At 31.2% G+C, this 22,174-nt stretch overlaps 1 protein-coding gene across 2 annotated transcripts in view; it reads right to left on the bottom strand.

The window, feature by feature from the left end:
• The window catches only part of MACROD2 (mono-ADP ribosylhydrolase 2), a 2,094,477-nt gene that overhangs the window by 1,663,224 nt on the left and 409,079 nt on the right, over nt 1-22,174 (bottom strand). The gene's annotated exons all lie outside the window — the stretch shown is intronic.

Genomic DNA, 22,174 nt, shown 5'->3' on the forward strand with positions numbered 1-22,174 from the left:
ATTTTTACTTCAAGTTTCTCTAGCAAAGTCCCATTTGTTAAACATATAGAGAAGTGCATCAAATTTATAAGAATATAAATCATTCCCCATTCAATAAATGTTCAAAGGATATGAATAGTTTTCAGAAGAAATAAAAGCTATCTACAGTCATATGAAAAATGCTCTAAATTACTTTGATTAGATTGATAAAATAATTATCAAGTACCATCTTCTATCTATTAGATTCACTAATTTCACAGAAAAGGAAAATGTCAAATGTTGAAGAGGATTAAAAAAAAAATTAGGACATCAATGTGGGTGCAGTTGTGACCTGATTCATCAACTCTGGGGAGCAAAGTATGTCCAAAGGACTATAAAAGAGTGTATGTTCTTTGACCAAACATTATCATTGCTAGGCCTGTGTCCCAAGAATTGGGACACAGAAATGAGATTCATGCTAGTCTAAGATTCTCAGAGATATGACTATTAGGTTCAATCCATTCCAGTGATAGTAAATGTAATCATACACCTAAGATGGAAAATAGTGAAAATCCTTTTAGAAAACAAAGAACAGAACTCTAAGAAGACAGTTTTTTCAAAATTACTTTAGCAAAATGAAAAAGGAGCACAAGCCTTAAAAATGATCAAGAAATTAAGAGGGGGGAAAAAAACCCCAACAAAATGAGTACATTTTATCAGATTAGGTTCCCTCAAAAGGATAGCCAGAAGTCTATAGGCAGCAAGGTAAGAGTCTATAAAAAATAATGGGCTGAGAGTATAGCTCAAGCAATCTTATCAGCTTAGGGAAGCCTACTGCTGTGTTCCAAGCCATGGAAACAGAAACTTGAAATTCTTAACAATGAGGGTGGGTGGTGCAGTGGATAGAGCACCAGCCCTGAAGTCAAGAGGACCTGAGATCAAATCTGGTGTTCCAAGCTTAAGAGTTAATACTTAATACTTTCTAGCTGTGTGATCCTGGCCAAGTCACTTAACCCCAATTACCCTAGCAAAAAAAAAAAAAAAAAAGGCACAGTTAGGATGTGCCTTTAATGACCTAGAGAACAAACCAACATTGCTGATAATGGAACTCTAAAATGGAAACACAAGAATTCCTGGTAATGGAACCAGAATAAAAGAAGAATGGAGACAAGTGGAAAAGTAAATAATATATTTGAATAATTGGAAGGAACTACACAAGGTGAAGAGTTTATCAAATTGGATTCTTTCAACTAACAAATATTTATTAAGCACCTAATATGTGCAAGGCACAATGCTATGTATTGGGGATGCAAATACAAAGAATGAAACAATACCTAATTGTAAGGATATTACATTCTAAGGAGACAATAATATATATATATAAAGTATACACAGTATAATGTAAATATGAAGTTGAAAAAGACAAGTATATGCAAAATAGTTAAATGCATTGAAATGGAACCATCCAAGATGGCTCAGTACTAAACTTTAGTAAGACTACACAGTGAAAGGATGTGATTCAATTAATGAGTGCCCAAAAGAAACTAAGATGGTTAAGCAGATGGGAGGAGATTCAGAAGAGCATGGCATCATAACAAAATGAGAGAAGAGAGAATATCCAGGAAAAAGTGACAGTCAAGTTTTATTGACTTTAGTAGAGCAAGGAATGAGCTAGAAATTCTGTTTTAATTGTCCTTAAAGAACTTTATCTACAATTAATCACTGCATCCATTTCCCATAGTACCTCTGATCTTTAAACATATTTCTTTAGTAGTTAAATAAGCCTTGATGTTAAAGTTAAAAGACAAGTTTAAAAAGTTAAGTTAAAAAAGACAAAAAAGAAAACCTCTCAAATTATTTTAATCTTACATTATAGATTAATAACTATATAAAATACTCAAAGCCATCTATTAGAATCTGTTTAAGCTTCTATCATGTGACTTTAAAGTTATTTGGCTTTATGGTTATCAGCTTGGAGAATTTATACTTTTAAGTGAGAAACAGCTGAGACAACCTTTAAATAAATGTAAGAATAGGAGGCCTTGAGCAAGAGTTCAAAGGAAAGCTAACTCTCACTTTTATCAAATGACAAAAGACTTATAGTTATCAAGTGAGAGACCCTGAAAGGCCTTTTTATACACTATTTGTCCTAAGTTCAGAAACAAAACCCTACAGAATTAAAAATCTTCAAATCAAGGAAGATCTAACAAGCACATGGGACATTTGCCAACATCCATACTTCTTGCCAAGCTGGCAGATCCCTCCAAGTTTAAATGAGCTGCCTGACCTAGAAGATGAAAGTGACCATTTTGAGTCAATAAAGCCTTACTCTATACAAGCTGTTTACATAAAATTCCATCATTTATTTCCATATTCACATGACATAAGGCAACTCCCTTGAATCAACTTAGTAGTATAACTGCGTATTTGGAGTATGAGGACAAGGCAGAAAAAAATCTTAAATAAACACCGAGCCCCCAAATACCTTTTCAAAGGTATTATTTTTCAGCTTTGATTTTTCACTTCAATGCTTTAAAGAGGGTGTGGCAGGGAGAAGGGGGGGGAGAGGACAGGAGCAAGGGAAGAAAAGGAATGAGAAAGGGAAGAAGAAAGAGAAGAAAAGAGAGGTGGAAAGGGAAAAAAGGAGAGACAGAGAGAAAGACAGAGAGCGAAAAAGAAATACAGAGATAGATACAGAGAGAGAGAAACATGCACAGAGATCCAGAGACACAAACGGGGATAAAGAAGAGGAGGGGAGAAGAAAGAGAGAGAGAGAGAGAGAGAGAGAGAGAGAGAGAGAGAGAGAGAGAGAGAGAGAAGAGAGAGATGACAGAGATGACACAGATGACACAGAGACACACAGAGAGAGACAGAGTAACAAAAAGAGATAGAGAAGGAAGGAGCAAGGGAGGGAGGAAGGGAGGGAAAGAGAGAGAGAGAGAAAGGGAAAAAAAAGGAAAAAGGGAGGGAGAAATTGAGTGTCTGTGTGTCTAGCAAGAAAATCTAGTATTCTGGCTTTTCCCTTTCCCAAGTATGGACTGTCTGTGCCTTCTAGGCAAGAGGAACTATTCCCATATCAAACAGACACACCTGGATAGAGACAGGATTAGAATTTGGGTCTCGGCAGTCCCAACTAGCTGCTCTATCCCTAGACCACAGGGCTTCTGAGATAATTTTCTGAAAATGTGTCTTGAGAAACAAAGTTTAGTTTGTACTCCTCCATTTCGGAATGAGCTAGTAATTAGAATTTCCTCTTCTCTGCCACTAATTCCCCCCTCCCTTTTCTCTAATCAGAATTTTCTTCATTCTTTCAATGTAACATAGTTCTAATGCATAATAATGCCTCCTCCACTTGAAACACCTCCCTATTCATTCTTCCTTTCCCTCTTCTTATCCATACAATCTTCTCACGCCCAAATAGCAGGAACTCCCTAGCCTAGAAACAATCTCTCTAGATTCCCAGCATATGTGGAATGCTATAGCCTAATCAAGTAAACAAGAAAACATATTGTGTTCTATTCTCTCTTAAAATCACCATTTGATATGTGTGTGTGTGTTTCAGTCTCTCTCAGTATCTGTCTTTGTATGTGTTTCTATTTCTCTGTCTCTCTCGGTCTAAGGCTTATACATCATATGTCTTTATGCATACTTTCCCTTTTCTTAAGACTCATCTATTATCTAGCTTCCTCTTTGCCTTCTAAGTCTTTGCATTCTTGATCTTTTCTGGAACTCTTGCTAATTAGAATAGTCATCCTGTGTCACTATTTTCTTGTTTTAAGCCTTCTTTCAGATCTGATTGAAATATTCATTTTCTCCTTTGATTATTTATCTTAAATAACAAATAGACTAAGAGAGAAATTAATTTTATAATTACATTACTTAGAGCAATGGTCTAAGTAGGTAGGGTTTCCATGAAAGGGACTACACAAAATCAAATTTTATTATATTGCATAATTGTCCAACTATTTTTTTTTCCTGGCACAATTAAATTAGACATGTAATAACATATGCAAACATATCATTTATATGTCAGCAACTTTGGATAATATAAATGACAGCACTTACCTCACAGCCTAAGAAGATACTGAAAAGTTACTGAAGCTGAGTTCATTCAAAAATCAAATGCCACAGATAATATTGTTAAAATACTATGGCAATGTGTATATTTTGTTAAACAACTGATGGGTACAAGTGTCAGCCAAGGAAAAGAAAAATTCCAAATTATAGGGATAGTGAAAATGTTTTTTGTGGATTCATAATACTAAGAGGTTTTCATAACACTGAGGTTACAGATATTAACTTATTATATTAGATAGATTGGCAAAAGAGTATTTTTCTTCTTAGACAACAATTATGTTCTTTTTTCACAACCAACTCATCTCTAAATCTCACTCTAGTCAGGATCATATTTTAAGAATTGAAAAGAACATCAGAGATGGTCTAGTCCAACTCAGATTATCACCATACAATCTTGAAACAAAAACAAGCATATTGACTCATAGGAAGTATAATCTTCAATGATAATAATTTTATGCCTTCTTCCAAGTCATTAAACAATACAGAGTTAAGCACATGCCTTCCGGTATCACATGGAGATGAGGTATGGCACCATGTTAATAAAATGCCTGTCTTGTCTATGAATGAGGCCCTAACAACCCACTTTTCATGAAAACAGTACACGAGAAATAGAATGGAGAACAGCTTATTACATTTCAGGATAATAATCTCTCTTAAACAGGCCCTAAAGTGTTACAAATAGGATAGAAGGACAATACCATGCCTATTTTGCATCATCCTGAGAATTCAAGCATTGGAGAATTCAAAAGAAAATTTGAGGGGGATAAAGGGTATCTTTCTCTCTCTCTCTTTTTTTTTTTCAATAAGCACAATCAAATTATGAGTTCTACTGAGGCAGGATGAAACTTACTTTTTGGCAATTACATACACTTGCATAATTTACATATACTTACATAAGATCCATATAATTCACACTTACAAACATTAAAAATTTCACATACAAGACAATGGCTGATATAACTTCTCAGCTGATTTGACATATACACATTTGAACTTCACTAATTTATCTTTCTGTTTCTATCATTCTGTCTTGTGCCATGTCTGCCTCTTCTTTTTTCTCTCTCTAACATAACATTTATATTTATTTTTTTTAACCTAAAGAAAAAGACTATAAGGTCCATCCTGAAAATTTAAATGGAATTTTTAGGTTTATATGATTATATATTTACACAAAATTCCAAACTTCAAGGGAAATGCTCTTAATCTGTCCACACATCACTAAGCTAATGGAAACCTCAAGAAAGTTCAAAAGGATACCATAAACCTACAGATCTTAAATGCTATTGCTAAAGTACTGGAAATCAAAAGGTATTTTAAGGTAATCAATCTAGACCTTAAACTCATCCAAAATAAATTCTAAATAAGAAATAGTCTGTTTCTTAATATCTCTAAACACATGCAAAAATGCACTTTAAAAAAATGAAAATAATTAGAATAGAGTCTTGTAATATCTATCTTGTAATATACTAGGATATAGTAATTATGAAAAATATAAATGTTCTGTGGAGATTGGTTGAAAGGATAGTTTGGGTCAAGGTTGGAACATAGCAATATAAAAACTGACAAAGCCATATTACGATAATTTTTATATATTTGTTCTTCTGATACCATATTATGTTCTTTATGTTACAATATAACTTGATATAATTCCATTTATAGCAAAATAGTTTTATTACCTAAATTGTTTAATTTTTTTATTCAAAAAGAAAATTATTTAACAATAAGAATTGCTTTAGAAGTTCCTTTTCCTTTAATATGACAGTGACAATTTTTAAAAAGTTATCACCACAATGAATTACATTACACAGATGTTACTACAGTGCTTAATTTGTAACTTGTGCATGTTCTAAATGTGATCTTTATTTACTTTGGTACTTTATCTTCATTAACAATATTCAATTGTTTAACAACAATTTGCATAATCTACTCATTGGCTAACTTCTAACTATAACAAGAGCTCTAATCCCTGACAAAAAGTTAAATTTTTTCAGTGAAAGAAGAAAAGCAAATATTGAACAACTGACCTTATTAAATAGTTTTTCAAAAAATTTGGTTTTATTTTCAAAATAATTTTCAAAATTTTCAAAAAATACTGGTTTTATAAAGTCTTCTTCAATATAAATCTATTTGGGGAACCTATTCAAAATCAGAATGTATCTGAGACCCTTAGTATAACTGGATCACCTCCTGTCAAAAAATCCTTTTGTCATATTAAATTAAACATATATTACCTGCTTCTACTATATGTCACTGAATGAATTAATCACCTGCATATCTCGTTGGGTTCCTAGGACTAAATACAGGCATTCTAAAATGCTGATGCAGAATACCCTATTGTCTAAAGGGGAAAATTGCATTACTACTTCATGTTGTATAGAAGGAAGTATTAGATAAGATTTAAGACTAACCTAACAATTATCCAGGGCACAACCCTGGCAGCAGCATGAGGCACACCTAAATTTGTGGGAGTTGAAAGCTCTGATGAAGTGTTGTCATAGTCTTTCCAAAATAATACTTCAAAGTTTCCCACTGCTACCACCTTCTCTCACTAGTAAGCCTTCTGGCTACAAGCTGAGTACAGATTTACCTTATTCATATGTTAGTCATACTCCTAAAATTCTATATATCAATAGAATAATTTATTTTTTAATACTCTGGTGGAAATGTTATTTAACTTTTAAAAAATTGTTTTGTGAATCTTTTTTGCTTTGAGAAAAAAATTCTACTGTAAAGAAAAAAAAAACCACTTTCAGATTTATCTGTTTTCTAGTTTCCAATTTTAGTCTATTGAGGATATGTGTGTGTATGTGTGTTTTGTGAGATACACTTTTATTAATAAAAAGGAAATTGAAGGAGACAAAAAGGAAATAACTTTTAAAAATACCACAGAAAATCATCTATTAAACTAATAGAAAGCAAGCATGTGGCTACCTGTCTAATTAAATGTATATGTCTTTGCATAATACACCTTGCCAATATACACGTGACTTTTTAAGATTTAAGAGTTGATGTTTCATGTTTATACCAAAATTGCACAGAAACATTAAACTGCCTAGGGATGAGCCGGTCAAAGAAAACTTGCTCTAAAATGACCATCTCTTCTTCTCTTTCTTCCCCAAAAGGGGCCTTAAATTTATCAAGAAGAACAACATTGTTCTAATTTGAGAAATCCATTTTTTTTTTTTAAGTAAGAGAATAATCTTATTACATCCTGGAAAATCAGACTCATCTCAGAATTCCAAACAAAGCCTAGCATATCAGTTAAGTTAAGGAATTATAATACATACCAGACAATTTTTGTAATATAAAAATTTCGGAAATTTCAACTCTTGATGTTGTTTTTTGGCATGGGATTATGGCATTTCCATTAAATAATTTACATTAAGGGGAAACATATACCAAATCAAGCATTTTAATATCTATGAATATTGTAGAATGAAAAGAATTCTGAGTTTAAAGTCAAATTTAGTTTCAAATTTCAGTTATTCTTTAATCTGTGATACATAATCACAGTTTTATAAATTGGATTAGACCCTAGCAACCAGATAGTCCAAACCTAAAAGCACTGAAAATTGAGCCAGGATGTCAAAGCAAAGGCACCAATGCAGCTGAGCTCTACCAACATTCTCCTCCAAATAATTTTTAAATTATATGTCAAGTCGAATTTGGAGAGGCACAGGTAACAAAAGGATGAGGTGAAATATTTTTCAGTCCAAGGCAAACTACAAGTTTGGAAATAGAGACCTATGATACTGAGATGGAGGCCCAGATTTTATGTGGTAAAGATATAGGACTTAAACACAGCAGCAGCAACTTTGGGGACTCTCAGAATAGAGATAGTATAGATACTGAATATTAGTCAGAAAGAGATTACAGCAGACCCTTCTACTGGCACCAGGAGCAGAATTTGACATTGCTTGTCAAATTCATTGTCCATGTGCAGTTTGGAGTCATAGTTCCAGGATTGGGAATTAGAAGTCACAAAGGAGTGAGGACCTTGATCACAATTCCAAGACAGAGAAGAGTACTTGTGAATGTGAAAGGGATGAATTCACCCATAAAATTGAAACACACAGAATAACAGATTCGAAACCAGACTCCAACAATATATTGTTTACAAAAACATTACATTTAGAGCAGAGACACACACATGAAGAATTAGAATAAGGGTCTGAAGCAGACTCCTTTATGCTTCAGATAAAGCTGAAAAAAAGAAAAGGCAGGGATAGCAATCATGATCTTAGACAAAGTAAAAACAAAAACAGATGTAACTGAAAGAGATAATCAGCGAAACTACATTTTGATAAAAGTGACTATAATAATCAAAATAATCATAATGAAGTCATATTGGTACTAAACATATATGTATCAAATGGCAGGGCACTCAAATTCTTAAAGATATAGTTATATGAATTACAGGAGGAACTAGACAGGAAAAAGCATGCTAATAGTAAAGTCAACTTTGCTCTCTAAGAACTAAATAAATCTTCCCATAAAATAAACTGAAAAGAAGTTAAGAAGATAAATAGAATTTCAGAAAAGTGAGCTATGATAGATACCTAGAGAAAATTGAATAGAAATAAAAAGGCGTATACCTTTTTTCTCAGTGGTATATGGAATCTTCACAAAAAAAAAAAAAAAAGACTACCTATTAAGACATAAAAATCTTACAAACACATGAAGAAAAACAGAAATATTGAATATATCCTTTTCAGATCATAAGGAACTAAAAATGATTTTTAATAAAAGGCCTTGGAAGCTTAAAAATGAAATGAAACCTAAATAATTTAATCCTAAAGAATAATTGGGTTAAAAAACAAATCATAATATCATAAGTCTTGCTAAATGGCATAAGAGAATTTTAGTTGAAAAGAATTCTGCATTTTTCCTCATACCTCTAAAATGCTATTTTCAATTAGGCTAAGCTAATTCCTTATAAATTTTGAAGATTTATTTTCTGAAGAACTGAATTTTGACCATTGTTTCTAAATATATTAGAAGTAGAGAAACAGCAGAAATGGAAATATGCATTGATTCTAGTTTATACTCCTGAAATTCATTAGCTTATTCTGTTATCTTATATGTGCATTTACTCTTTTAAGTTCTGGATTTGTTTTGTTTGTTTGTTTTCTTTTGTTCAATTAAATTGAGAAAAGTAACATTTTAAAAAAATAAAATAGACTAAGGAAGAATTATAGTCCCATTAAGATCTTTCAACTCTACAAATTCTGTGCACTGGAATTTTGCATTTCAAATCAAATTTGTTTTCAAATCCCAGACCTGCCACTAATCACATGACCTTTGATAAATTCACAATATCACATATTTTTGAAACTTGGAAAGGACATCAGAGTCATCTAGTCCAACTCATACCTAAAAAGATAGGTTCACAGACTTTGGAAAAAGACCACACAGGTCTTTGAATCCACCTACCTCATTTCCACAGATAAGGATCACAGAGTTAGAGTTAGAAGGCATCTCAGAGACGATTTAATCCAACTTCTATTTTTATAGATGAGAAAACTAATTCCCAGGTATCACAGGTAATAAGCATTAGAGATTTAATTCAAGTCCAGGGCTCCTACAAAAACTGCTTGAAATCTTCCAAAAATAAGGAAACTGCCATCTCTTCAGCTCATTTTACTTTTGGACAATCTGAATTATTGGGAAGAATTTCCTGACATCAGACCTATATCTGTCTCTCTAACTTTCATCCACTAATCTTGCTTTCTCACTTTTCAGGCCAAATAGAACAAGGTTTTGTCCTCCTCTATATGACAACCCTTCAAATACTTGAATAGCTCTCATGCCTCTCCTGAATCTTCTCAATATCACCAGTTCCTTAATTGCTCATCACATTGCTACCATCCTGTCATCAACCTATTTGCTCCCACTGAAACAATGGATTCTATTCCAGGGTCCTCCAGCTCCAATAGATGAATTTTTAGTTATCCTTCTGTTTGGCCTCCAAAATGCTTCCCAGCTTTTCTCCTCATCATGCCCCCTCAAATTAACCATCTACTTTGTAGCACACCTTTAGGTATTATATTCCTCCTATTAAAATTTAAGCTCTTTGAGGACAGGGACATTCTTGCTACCTTCTATTTTTATCCTCAGTAGGGCATGGAATATAATAAACAGTTGATATTTCTCCTTTCACTGTCTCTGTTTCTGATGTCCTTTTTTGAAAATGTGGCAATATAATTCTCCATGTAAAGATTAACAAGGACAAAATATAAAGGGACTATTAACTCCTAAGTTCTGGGATATTTGATTCATTTAATGTAGTCCATGATCATACAAATTGCTTTGACTACCTCATCACACTGCTGACTCTTATCAAGACTAAAGTTCATGAAAAGCCTTAGATCTTTTTTTGGACAAATGAAATATTTCTAGGCTTCATTTTCCAAATCTACCAAACTTGGCTCTGAACTAGGTGATCCTCAGATTCTCTTCAAGTTCTAAATCTATTATTCTATATTTTATTAAATATTAATATATAATTAATATGGTTCTATAATTAATATGAATTATATGCACCAATTCTGACTTAGAAGTATTTTTGTCAAAATTCTATAGATTATACACTATCACAAAAGTCTGAAATATTTTCCCCATTTTAATGGCACAAAGTAACATATATTATTACATATGCATACATGTACACATAGATACATACATACATATAGATATATATATGTTCATACATGTGTATATGTGTGCAGGTGTTATTGGAGCATTGGACTTGGACTTAGGGAGACCTAAAAGTAATTAGTTATGTGATTCTGAGGGAGTCATTTAACGCCCACTTACATAAGTTTCCTCATTTGTTAAATGAGGATTTAAAAAAAGGACCTACCTCTTAGGGTGGCTATAAAGTTAAAATGACATAACATTTTTAAGGTTTGCAAATATTAAAGAGCTATTTAACTGATAACAATAATAATAACAAAAACATTATTATTGTTATATGAAAAGCACAGATACTACTTTATGTTGAAAGGCAAGAAGTTTATTTGTGCCATTAATTTTTCGGAAGGAAATGTTACAGGTTAATGATCATTTGGACAACAAAGAAGCTCTATGCTCTTTCATCTGGGAGTTCATCTGCTTCCAGATAATTCTGTTGCAGTAGCAGAGGGGACAAAACTATTTTCAGCTACCAAACCCTAATTCTGTACCTCTTGTTCACCTACTTAGAGTATGTTTCAATAATGTTGAAATTTTTGATTCTCTTTCTAATCTGTAATTAAATACTCTGAAAAAAAAAGTTCCTCATGAAGTGCAACTATAACCACAAAAAAGGAACTATATTACTATTTTAATAATTTTTCATTTATTACATTTTGATGCCAGATTCTTTATGTATACAAGATTAATTAAAATAGAATCAATAGGTTGAAATACATAACTAAAAGTAATATCTTTTTTAGTACTTCCCTCAAGAAAAGTCCTCTGTCAGATCCATATATGGGATCCTGTTTTCCAACAATCAGTCATTTTTCTCTATTAAATTATCATCACCATACAATTATGTAACACCTTTCATCCATGCTTTCAAACTAAAATTGGTAATGATAATGATAAACAAAAAGTATAAGTATTTATATTTAACTTTTGATTTAAAAAAGCACATTATAATGAACAATTAATCATTTTACTTTTGTAAGGCAAAGTCATTATATCCATCTTCTAAAGTAAAAAACAAACAAACAAACAAAAAAAAAAACCCTGAAACAGTGAATAATTATTCTAAATTCAGAAAAATTAGGTGATGGAAGCTATTGATCTAGTACTATACTAAAAGTGAAATAAGAACCTTCTAGATATACCTTCTATGGACCCTTCTATTCTTGAGTGAATTCTGGAAAATTCAACAAGAAAGAGACAACCTTTGGTGTTCTATCCCAAAAGAATGGGATAGAGGAAGAGAAAGTAGCCTGAATGAATTCTCAATATAGAAAAATGAAAAGTGATTTTTATAGAGAATCCTCAACAGTTTCCTATTAACAAAAGACAATGTTACAGGAAATGGCATAAGACTCTAGAATGTATCTAAAAATTGTAATTGAAGAAAACTATAATGAGAGTAATATAATAAATGAGATTTTTAGACATAAAGGCATGTTAAACTTTACTAATACTCAGTAAATGTTATTTTTGAATATTTTAAATGAATTTTACTTTTGTGAACTAACCTAAGGGATAAAGGAGCATCATATTATCTATTATACATTAGGCATTTATTTCTATAACAACATTCATCATTTGTTACCAATCTAAATTATCACTCAATTAACCATTATACACACACACACACACACACACACACACACACACACTAAATAGATCTAATATAATGGGGAAGCCTCCAAGAATAACTGACACTAAGGAAATGGTTTCTATCTTGGTCAAGACCTGGTTTCATTACTTCTTTAAAAAAAAAAAAAATCACATATTCCCATGTATCAGTGTGGTGCATCTAGATTTCCGGACAGAAAATGGCTTGTAATAATTAAAAGGGATTTGATAACTGACTAAAAATTCATAGCTATTCTTAAGAACAAACACACATTAAGGAGTCTTCACTGCAAATATCCTAAAACAAAGAATAAAACAGTAACGGAGAACCAATTTATGTCTGTGGAACCTTTGTACTTGCTTTTGTTTTTGTAGCACTAAAGAATATACCTTATGAAGAGAGCTGAGAACTTGCACTAACTGAGAAGAATTTGGCCTGAACTTTAGACTCTATATTATCTTTTCCTTCCTTTGATCTTTTTTCTTGACCTAGACACATGGTTCTCCTATAAACACCATCTGTTTCTGGATGTTTATGTAGTTTTATTTAGTTACACCTTATAGAGTTGTTGTTGTTATTGTTTTTTTAATTATACCTGTTACAGAATACCCTGCATGAAAATATGTAGAATTATGGGGCCGATTAAAAGAAAATATAAATTTGGTTGTGATTAAAATGGCAACTATACAAAGTCATATAAATAAAAAGCCAACCTTAAAACACTTTTCAAAAATGTCACTTTACAATTTTTACATGGTTGTTATGCCTTTAGAATCCAAAGATTTTGATGTACCAGAGAAAGGTGATGCCAGTTTGATTTAGAATCCACAGACATATTCTAGTTTATCTTAATTGTTTTGACAAAGTGACAAAGCAGTCTATATGGCTGCAATCTTTGTTCTGGTCCATGTTCAAACAACTACTAGGTAATATGCATGAATGTGCTCATTTCTGATTGGCTTTTCATTTTAATAAGGACTTTAAAAAAATTTCCTAATATGTCTCATTTCAATATTTTTTTTATGATCACACATTTTGTTGCATAGAAAAGCTTTTTATTATGGGCAGACAAATATAAAGTTTTAAAAATGAATTTTTTTTTAAAAAAGGATTAACTTCTAACAAACAAGAATGGTGTGAGAACCTGGGCAACAATCCAAACCTAATGTAAGAAGTTGCCACTGTACATACTTTCAAAGAATGTCAAGACCTTGAGGCTTTTGAGAAAAGGCCAAAGCAAACATTACCCACATCCCAAGAATGTGTTTTACTATTGTAGTAGGAACTCTCACACTTTTCCTACCTGCATATAATCATTAAACTTCAAACAAAAGTAAAGCTAATATACAGCACATATAGAAAGAGGCCACCATGTTGTAGAAATAGATATTTAGGCTCTAAATATGAACTCAACTACATTTAAGTATCCTTATAAAAGTGACTTGACCTTTTTGTTTCATTTTTCCACATGAAATACTTACTCTATATTATAAGCATATAAGACTTCAATATGGTATAAAGGTATAGAGTATTAGATAAAGATAAAGCAAAAGAGTTTGATGAGTTGTATAACAGATTGGAAAAGAACCAAGAGAGACCATGGTCAAAAACCTAGAAAAAATGGAATATACAAGAGAAAAAAGAGATATAGTGTCACATACAATAGAAAAATCAAAAAGGGTGAGGATTGAGAAAAGATTATCAAATGTGACTACAAAAAGTGATTGAAAACTTTGGAGAGAATAGTTTCATTTTAATAACTAAGTTGGTGGAAGAAGAGAATGCAAAAAAAAAAATAAAGTTGACCCATTGAGTGAAGAAAACTTTCTCAAAGATTTTACTTCAGTAGACAAGGAGAGGTATAGAATTATAGTGGAGAGTGTCAATCGAAATGAGGATTTTTTTTTTTAAAGAATTGATAAGAAATGGTAATATTTGTAGGGAATATGAAAAGATCCAGTAAATAGGAAGAAACTGCAGTTTAGAAAGAAAATGAGGAAGATGATGAGAACAATCTGCTTAAAAGATAAGCAAGAAGATGGGATCAAGGATATCTGTAGAGAGGTTTAGCTTAACAAAAAGAAAGGCCACCTCTTCCTCATTTACAATGATAAAGTAGGAGATATATAGATATATATATTCCTAAAACACAGTGATATCTCCCTCTTTTATTTATCTTGTCCCTATTTAAAAAAAAAAAGTTTTAACAATCAAAAGCCATGCATCTCACTCCATAATGAACAATCAACAACAATGTGACATAGAAGACAAAAAGGTTAACACAGTCTTAGGCTACTTTAATTGAGTGTTCAGCACAAGTACTTGATAAACTATGTCCTAGTTAAACCATGATGCATTATTAATCTTTGGTCTACCTAAAATAGAGGGATAAGATACCAAAGTATCACAGGCATAATAGTGAAGATACCAGAAAACACACCTATGACAATCAATTGAAAGATCTACAATAATTAGCATGGAGAAAGAAATATGTAAGACGGATGTAAGAAAGACAGCTCTCTCCAAAATTTTCAAGAGCTATTATGCATATGAAAGGAAATTCATTCACTCAGAAGTGGTGGTACCAGGCAGAATTAGGAACCAATGGACAAAAACTGCAGAAGGAGAAATTGAGACTTGATAACAGGAATTGCTTTCTAAAAACCAGAAATATTTTAAAGTAGAATGAACTACTAGGAAGTAGTAGATTCCCTTATACTGAATATATTCTAGCACAGCATGGATGACCCTTTATCAAAGATGCTAATAGAAGAAATTCTTAATTAGATATAATTACTTTTAAGGTATTACCCAACTCTGAAGTTCTGTGATTCTATAAGGAATTAGGTTTTGAACTTTTTCCTGTCATAAAAGGTTAATTTCCAATACCAAAATTCTCTTGGTGATTTTATCTGGCTGTGGATCAAGAAACACTATAATCCTAGAAGACTGAAAAATTTGTCCGAAAAAGATCCAGAGATTTTAGTGGAATGAAAGCTGTATATGAGTCAACAGTATAATAAGGCATGGAAAACAAACAAACAAACATAATGATACTTTGTACCAAAATAAGAAGAGTATGGTTTTCAGAAATAAGAAGATGACTATCCTTCAGTATTCTGCCTTAGAATACATTTGAAGTATGCTGTCCAATTCAATATACCATATTTTAGGATGGACATTTGTAATATTCTCTCTAAAATGTAATATTCTCTGTTGAGGTTTCCTTGGGGTCTCTGGGAGCAGCCTTCCTTTCAGTAATCACCACAAGTGCAGCCAGGGATTAAAGTCCAAATCCTTTATTGTCTCCTTCAAACAAAGTCTTGTCTCCTTCACTTGGGGCTTGGCTAGTTTTCTGGAGGCCTTCCTGATCTTGGTTTCAGTGGAGAAGCAAAGGAGGAGAGCCTGCCACCACTTCTCTGTCTTCCCTAGTTCTGATTTTGGCTGAGTTTGTCTGAGCTTATTTGCTCTCTTATCAAAGGTGTGAATCTTGTAGAACTATAGTAAGTACTAAGTACATGTACTGAACTAGAGAACTGTTAAGCACCAGGCTAAACAACTATTGTCTCTATCAATTCCACTGACTTAGCACCTTGTTTCAAGTTCTGGTCTATAACAGACATTTATAAACTGAAGAGTGTCCAGAGGAGAAATGAATAGTATGGTAAAGGATGCAAGTTCATGTCATTTGAGATTTAATTGATAAAATTAAGGAAATACATCTTTAAAAAAAAACCTCGGGGGTTGTATATGAAAGCAATCTTTAAAGAATCATTTTCATTGGTTACATGACAGACCAAGAGCCCTAAAGGGGGAAACTAATTATAATAGATATAAGCTACAAATTCAGATTTTATGTAAGTGCAAATTTCCTAACCTTTAGACCAACAATAAAGGGAAATGAATTCTCTCCAGAACTAGTGGGCTCCCTTCTATTTAGAGTTCTGAAGTAGAATCATTGGTTGGCTCTTCTATAGAGGAAATTATTTAGGGTCCATGGGCTAGAAGAGATGGTGTCTGATATCTTTCCAACTCTAATATTACATAATTATATAGTTCATCAAGTGAATGTGAATTAATTTATCATATAGATGAAGATTGAAAAAGGAGGGTGATCAAGAGCAAAGGCTAAGGATAGATAGCTTGAGTGTTTCATTACTATTCAAGAAATATTAAAAGACTTGAGAAAATTCCTCTGAACTGAGTAGTATAGAATCTATGGAAGTGAGGAAAAAAGATATATCATGTAGGAAAAGAAGGCATAAAGGTTATATACCGGTAAAAAAAATCTTCACATGATTATATATCATGGTCCATCCCAGTAATAAAGATGTCTATGTCTGTAGCTGGACATACTTATCTTATTGTCTTCTATTAATGAAGGAAGAAAGAGGTTAATAAAAAGGCATATGATGAATAGATATATCTTAATGACTGACATATTGAAAATGTTTAAAACTTTATTAAAGATTAATTTTTCTGAATAAACATTTCCAAAAATAATTCATTTACCAAATTTTGATTTGTCCTTAGGAAGATATTTGATTTTTTTATTCTTATAGCTAAATTCCAGTGTATCATTTATTAAATCAAATCATGCCAGTTTTCCTGTTTTTAGAGTTGTATGTGGTATGTGTGGTTTTTTTCATCTTCTGGGCTTTTCTTAAGGCATGTAGACAAGAGGTATTTTACCATCAGATAATGATGATCCATGCATATATCAGTACAATATGAGCAGTTAATATTCTTTTCTTTACTAGTCACATCTGTCACAGAGATGGAATGTTTTAAATAATGTTTACCAAAAGTTAAAATGGAATAATTTAATACATACAACCACAGTTACCTATGTTCACATTCATTGCCACTCAAGGAATGGAAATACTAACTTTCTAACTAGTGATGTGAAATCTTTCATATTAATTTCTCTGGGCAATTATTCTTGTAGGAAAAAAAAGACAATGTAGATGTTGATTTAGGTCTTCTTCAAAAAAGAACAACCCTTTTCTTGGGCCTATAATTTTTTTTAAAAAAGCATAATGTAACTTTTCATATTCTAATCCTGTTAAAATTTTGCATTCTAGTAAAAATGAATAAAATTAGAAACAAAAAGCATTTACAAGCACCTGGAAAATGGCACTTAATATAGTTTTGATTATTTCTATATGTGTGAAAAATCAAAATCATTTTCATCTAGTCATCTAGTCCATCAAAGAATTATTCCCTTAAAGGACATTTATAAGAACAGCCAATCAAGCCAATAAAAAGAGATGGCTGATTAAATCAAGAGAATTAAAGTAACTCAAATACTTATTTGATGACAGCCATCTCATATTTCACCAATATCAATATTAGATTGAAAGGATTTGCTTTAAGATTCAAAAGAATAGCAATCAGCTACAGCAAAATAACGTTTTGGTCATGTATACTTATTGTGTATCTAATTTATATTTTAATATATTTAATATCTACTGATCATCCTGCCATCTAGGGGAGGGGGTGGGGGGGTAAGAGGTAAAAAATTGGAACAAGAGGTTTGGCAACTGTTAATGCTGTAAAGTTACCCATGCATATATCCTGTAAATAAAAGGCTATTAAATAAAAAAAATAATAATAATAATAGCAATCAGCTAGCACAATGAAACTTTGCAGTCTCTGATTCTGTTAGTATAGGGATTCACTGTGACTCCTCCACAACTTCCTGTTTCCTATTGTTCTTGTCCATATTTTCCTATAAATCATCAGTGTAGGATTTCCAAATATAGTAAAGATCTTTTTGTTCTTCTCTATGTTGAAGCCATCAACATACTATTTAAGTTATTCAGTTATTGCTTTTAATTTTCTTAGTTTTAAAACACACATCTCTATATCTAAATGCAGATACATATATTACAACTCAATATGCATATATATTATAGATAAATGTATGTGTTTGTATAGATGTGTATATATGTACATATAGATACATAAACATACACACATTTTTTAGAAGCAATCTGTAAAAGAATTAAATTCTCATTTTTCAGCATTATGCATAATTTATATATTACATTATATAATGAGAGTATTAACCTATTACCTTAAATAGATTAAATTTATTATTAAACATTAAAATAACTAAATTATTGATTTTTAATATTTGAAATTATATCAAATAACTAGTTTGTGAAAAATCAACATTTCTAAGGGATGACAGTAAAGTATATAATTAGTATTAAAAATACTAGATAAATAAGCTTATAATATGTTTTAACACTGCTGGACAGCTATATACTCTGAAAGAGAAGTACAAGTGCTTCTAAACTCACATGGATTATTTAGCATTTAAAAACATAAATTTAAAATTTTAAAAAATAGGTAACATTTTAAGACAAGTTATTACATACATTTTCCTCTCTAGAAAGTCTTCTTTTATATAACATATAAATGTGAAGATAGTATAAAACATTGAACAGCACAATCAAATGAAAACCATCACCTTAAAGTTTCTTTTCAATGTAAATGTTATTGATGTCTTTTGCTTTTATATCATTTATATTTCCCATTGTATTCTCAAATTCTCCCAGAAAGTCATATCTTATAATAGAATAAAAAAAAGAAAAAGGTAGGAAGAGGGAGTAAGGGTGGGGAAGGAAGTTCCATGCAACTAACATATAGAAAAGTATGATCTTACAAGTATTCTACACCATTGTTCCCACTTTTACAAATTAGTAGGGAGAGCACAGATATTTCTGTATAATACAGTTGAGTAAATAGAAACAAAATAGACCAATTCCCAGACAGGTATTATAGAAAACAAGAGTAATACACTGAATAATAATCAAAGAAAGAAAGGGAGAAACTACATTAAAATAGTTTCAGTAAGCCTAGGTCAGTCAAAAATAAGAATAAGAATCCAGAAGCCAATAGGCCTCAAAGAGGGACCCAGCTACCTAGCCAGATGAGCTAGGTTAAGCTAGGTAATACACAGATGCCTTTCAGTTTAGACAATCTTAGAGTGCTCAGAAAGAAATTAGCAATTGCATGAAACAAGAAATATGATAACAAAATTAAAAGATTGAAAAATAAAAGGAGATAAATTATTTTTTATATTTAAGTAGAAAACATATAAGAAATCATGTAAGAATTATTAGAATACTTGAATACCACGAGAACTACAGTAAGTGGATATATTTTAAAAATAATAAAAAAAAATTAAAGCATAATTCAAATTTCAGTTCAAGAATTATCTTCTGCATGAGGTTTTTCTACCTCTTATACTGCCTTCCCTCACAAGAGTACAGTTATCTTTGTTTTATGGAAGCTTAGTATACCCAGAGAGATCTATATATTCTCTCCCATGAGGAAATGAGCACCATAAGGACAGGAATGATTACCTTTTTGTTTTTGGCTTCCCAGTATGTACCAGTGCCTGGCACACAGTAAGGATTTAAATCTTTTATGATTGACTGATTGATCTTGCTTTAAGTCAGTAAATGTTTAATTGTAAATGGAAAATATTTATTGTCTTGCATGCAAAAGCCTTTTTTTTTAAAGAATTAAATGAGGTCTATATTTTTTATCAGTCATTTCTTGTTTCTTAAACAAAAAAATTATTAAAAAACCCTTAAGTTGTTTTAGTTTTTTTTAACATTTGTAAGAGTTATTGATATAAGAAATGAAATTTTAGTTATTTTCAAAATTTTTGATATAAAAATAATAATTCTGGTCTTATTAGTATAAAAGTAGAAAATGATTTTAAATAAGCAATGTATGCCTGCCTTCTGTAGTTTGAATATACTTTTTTCCTTATAATTCTAATTGTGAAATCGAAATATGATATCCTGAGGTATACTGAATTTTGAGTTTTTCCTCTTAGTAGTTGTAAAATATTGTTTTAATTAATACTGGGAGGGAGTTCTTTGAATAATTTCTTAAATATGGTGATCATATTCTTTTCTTATTTTATGTTTAACAATCCATATAATTCAGAAAGTTTTCCTCTCCTTGATATCCTTAATCAAATCGTCATATTCACATGAATGTGCATTGATTATCAGTATTCTTACCAGGTACTTCATTTTCAAAGATTATTTTCAATCCAACTATATACTTCTGTTTTTTGTTTTCTCCTACATTAATCTGGCTTTTTGTCACATACAATGACATTTTCAAGTTCTCTTGGCTCATTTCTATTTTACTTAGTTCTATCATCAGGTTCTTAACCATTTTAATTGGCATTCAGGTTTTTAAATTAATTATGAGATATTTGGATTCTGTAGTTTTTATCCATTTTCTAATTATTTTATATAATTATTTATATATACATTATATAAATATATATTATTTATATAAAATATAACTTAATTATATTTTATATTATTTTTCTTTAATTTCTTGAGAGTGTCTTGTACTTTTAATGGTATTTCTTTATATTCTGCATTGTTTCTGATATTGCTTCTAAAACATTTTTGATTTAAGTTTTTCTGACATTATTTTTGGTCTTATTTCTTTTGCTCATTCTCTTTCTTGAAATTATCGAAGCAATTTATAAAAATTTTGTTTCTTTTCAAAGTTTCTTCTTTGAAGAAGGAAGATAATAAAAAGCCAGGCTCCCTTATCTTCTTAGAAGTTTATGATTATTTTAAGGAGGCAATGCATTTTTCTCTTTTAAATAAGTAAAACTGTATTTTATTTGTGAAAATAATAATGAAGATAATAATCTGGAAGCTTCTTATTAAATACATGTGAAGCATACATGAATCAAAAAAATCAACACATACCACTGTATATATATATGTGAAAAATAATGAGATTTCTATGTGTTTTCATTGACATCATTTTGGCATTCTTGGTAACTTCTTTTATTACATTTCACAACTATTGACATTCTGAACCAGACAAACTCCCAGAGACTAGATATGACCACTAGAGTCTTGGCAGAAAGCATAAGAAATTTAGAAAGATTGTCACTTAGTAGTAGGGATCTCCAAGAATAGATAGTAGAGGCAGATATCTCAACAGGAAGAACATGGCACTTAGGAGGTCTCACAGCAAGTAATGAAAACCAAGTCATGGTTAGAGTTGACACTTTAAAAGATTTGGCCAGAAATCAAGAAGGATCTCTATTCTTGAAGAACTAAGGTACTAATCAAGAAACTAAATCAGCAATTGAGACAACATAGTAAGATGCTAGAACTAGCATCTAAAAATGCATAGTTAGATGCTAGAACTAGCATCTAAAAATGGAGGCTTAATCATGACAAATTTAAATCCAATTAGTAAAAGTTAGACTCAAAGGTTCTACAACAAACTAATTTGATGCTGGGCATTTAAATATTTATCTTTATAATTCTCCTTCTTAAAACCTAGATTGATCCATAGACTGATGAAGAGCTTAGCCTAAAAGTGTAACTTAACTCGCCCTTGTTCTGAAGACTATTATAAAGATGATGAGGCAGAGGGCCAAACCTGTCATCATATTTGCTTTATTCAAAATCCTATATAGTCTGTGATCACCAAAATTTTTAACCTCTAACCAAGATAGAGTAAGAATTGCCTCTCTAACAAGAAACTCCTAGCATGGAAATATCTTTCTTCCTTATCTCACTCTGACCTTTCCCTTTTCTATTTTCCTCTAGAGAGGCACAGAGAACAAGAAAAATGCCAATACTAATTTATTTTTCATTTTTCATACTAGGTGACCAGCATGTTAAACTTTTAGTGGCACAAGGTCAAGAAAAACAAAAGAATAGCATGTTTTAAAAATTAATACTACCTACACATGTTGTTGTTCTTGAATTTCTTTAAATGTTTATTTGAATTTATTTTAAATTGAAAGTGTCATTTATTTAA

The sequence above is a fragment of the Sarcophilus harrisii genome, chromosome 2, assembly GCF_902635505.1.
Source record: "Sarcophilus harrisii chromosome 2, mSarHar1.11, whole genome shotgun sequence".
Taxonomy (NCBI): domain Eukaryota; kingdom Metazoa; phylum Chordata; class Mammalia; order Dasyuromorphia; family Dasyuridae; genus Sarcophilus; species Sarcophilus harrisii.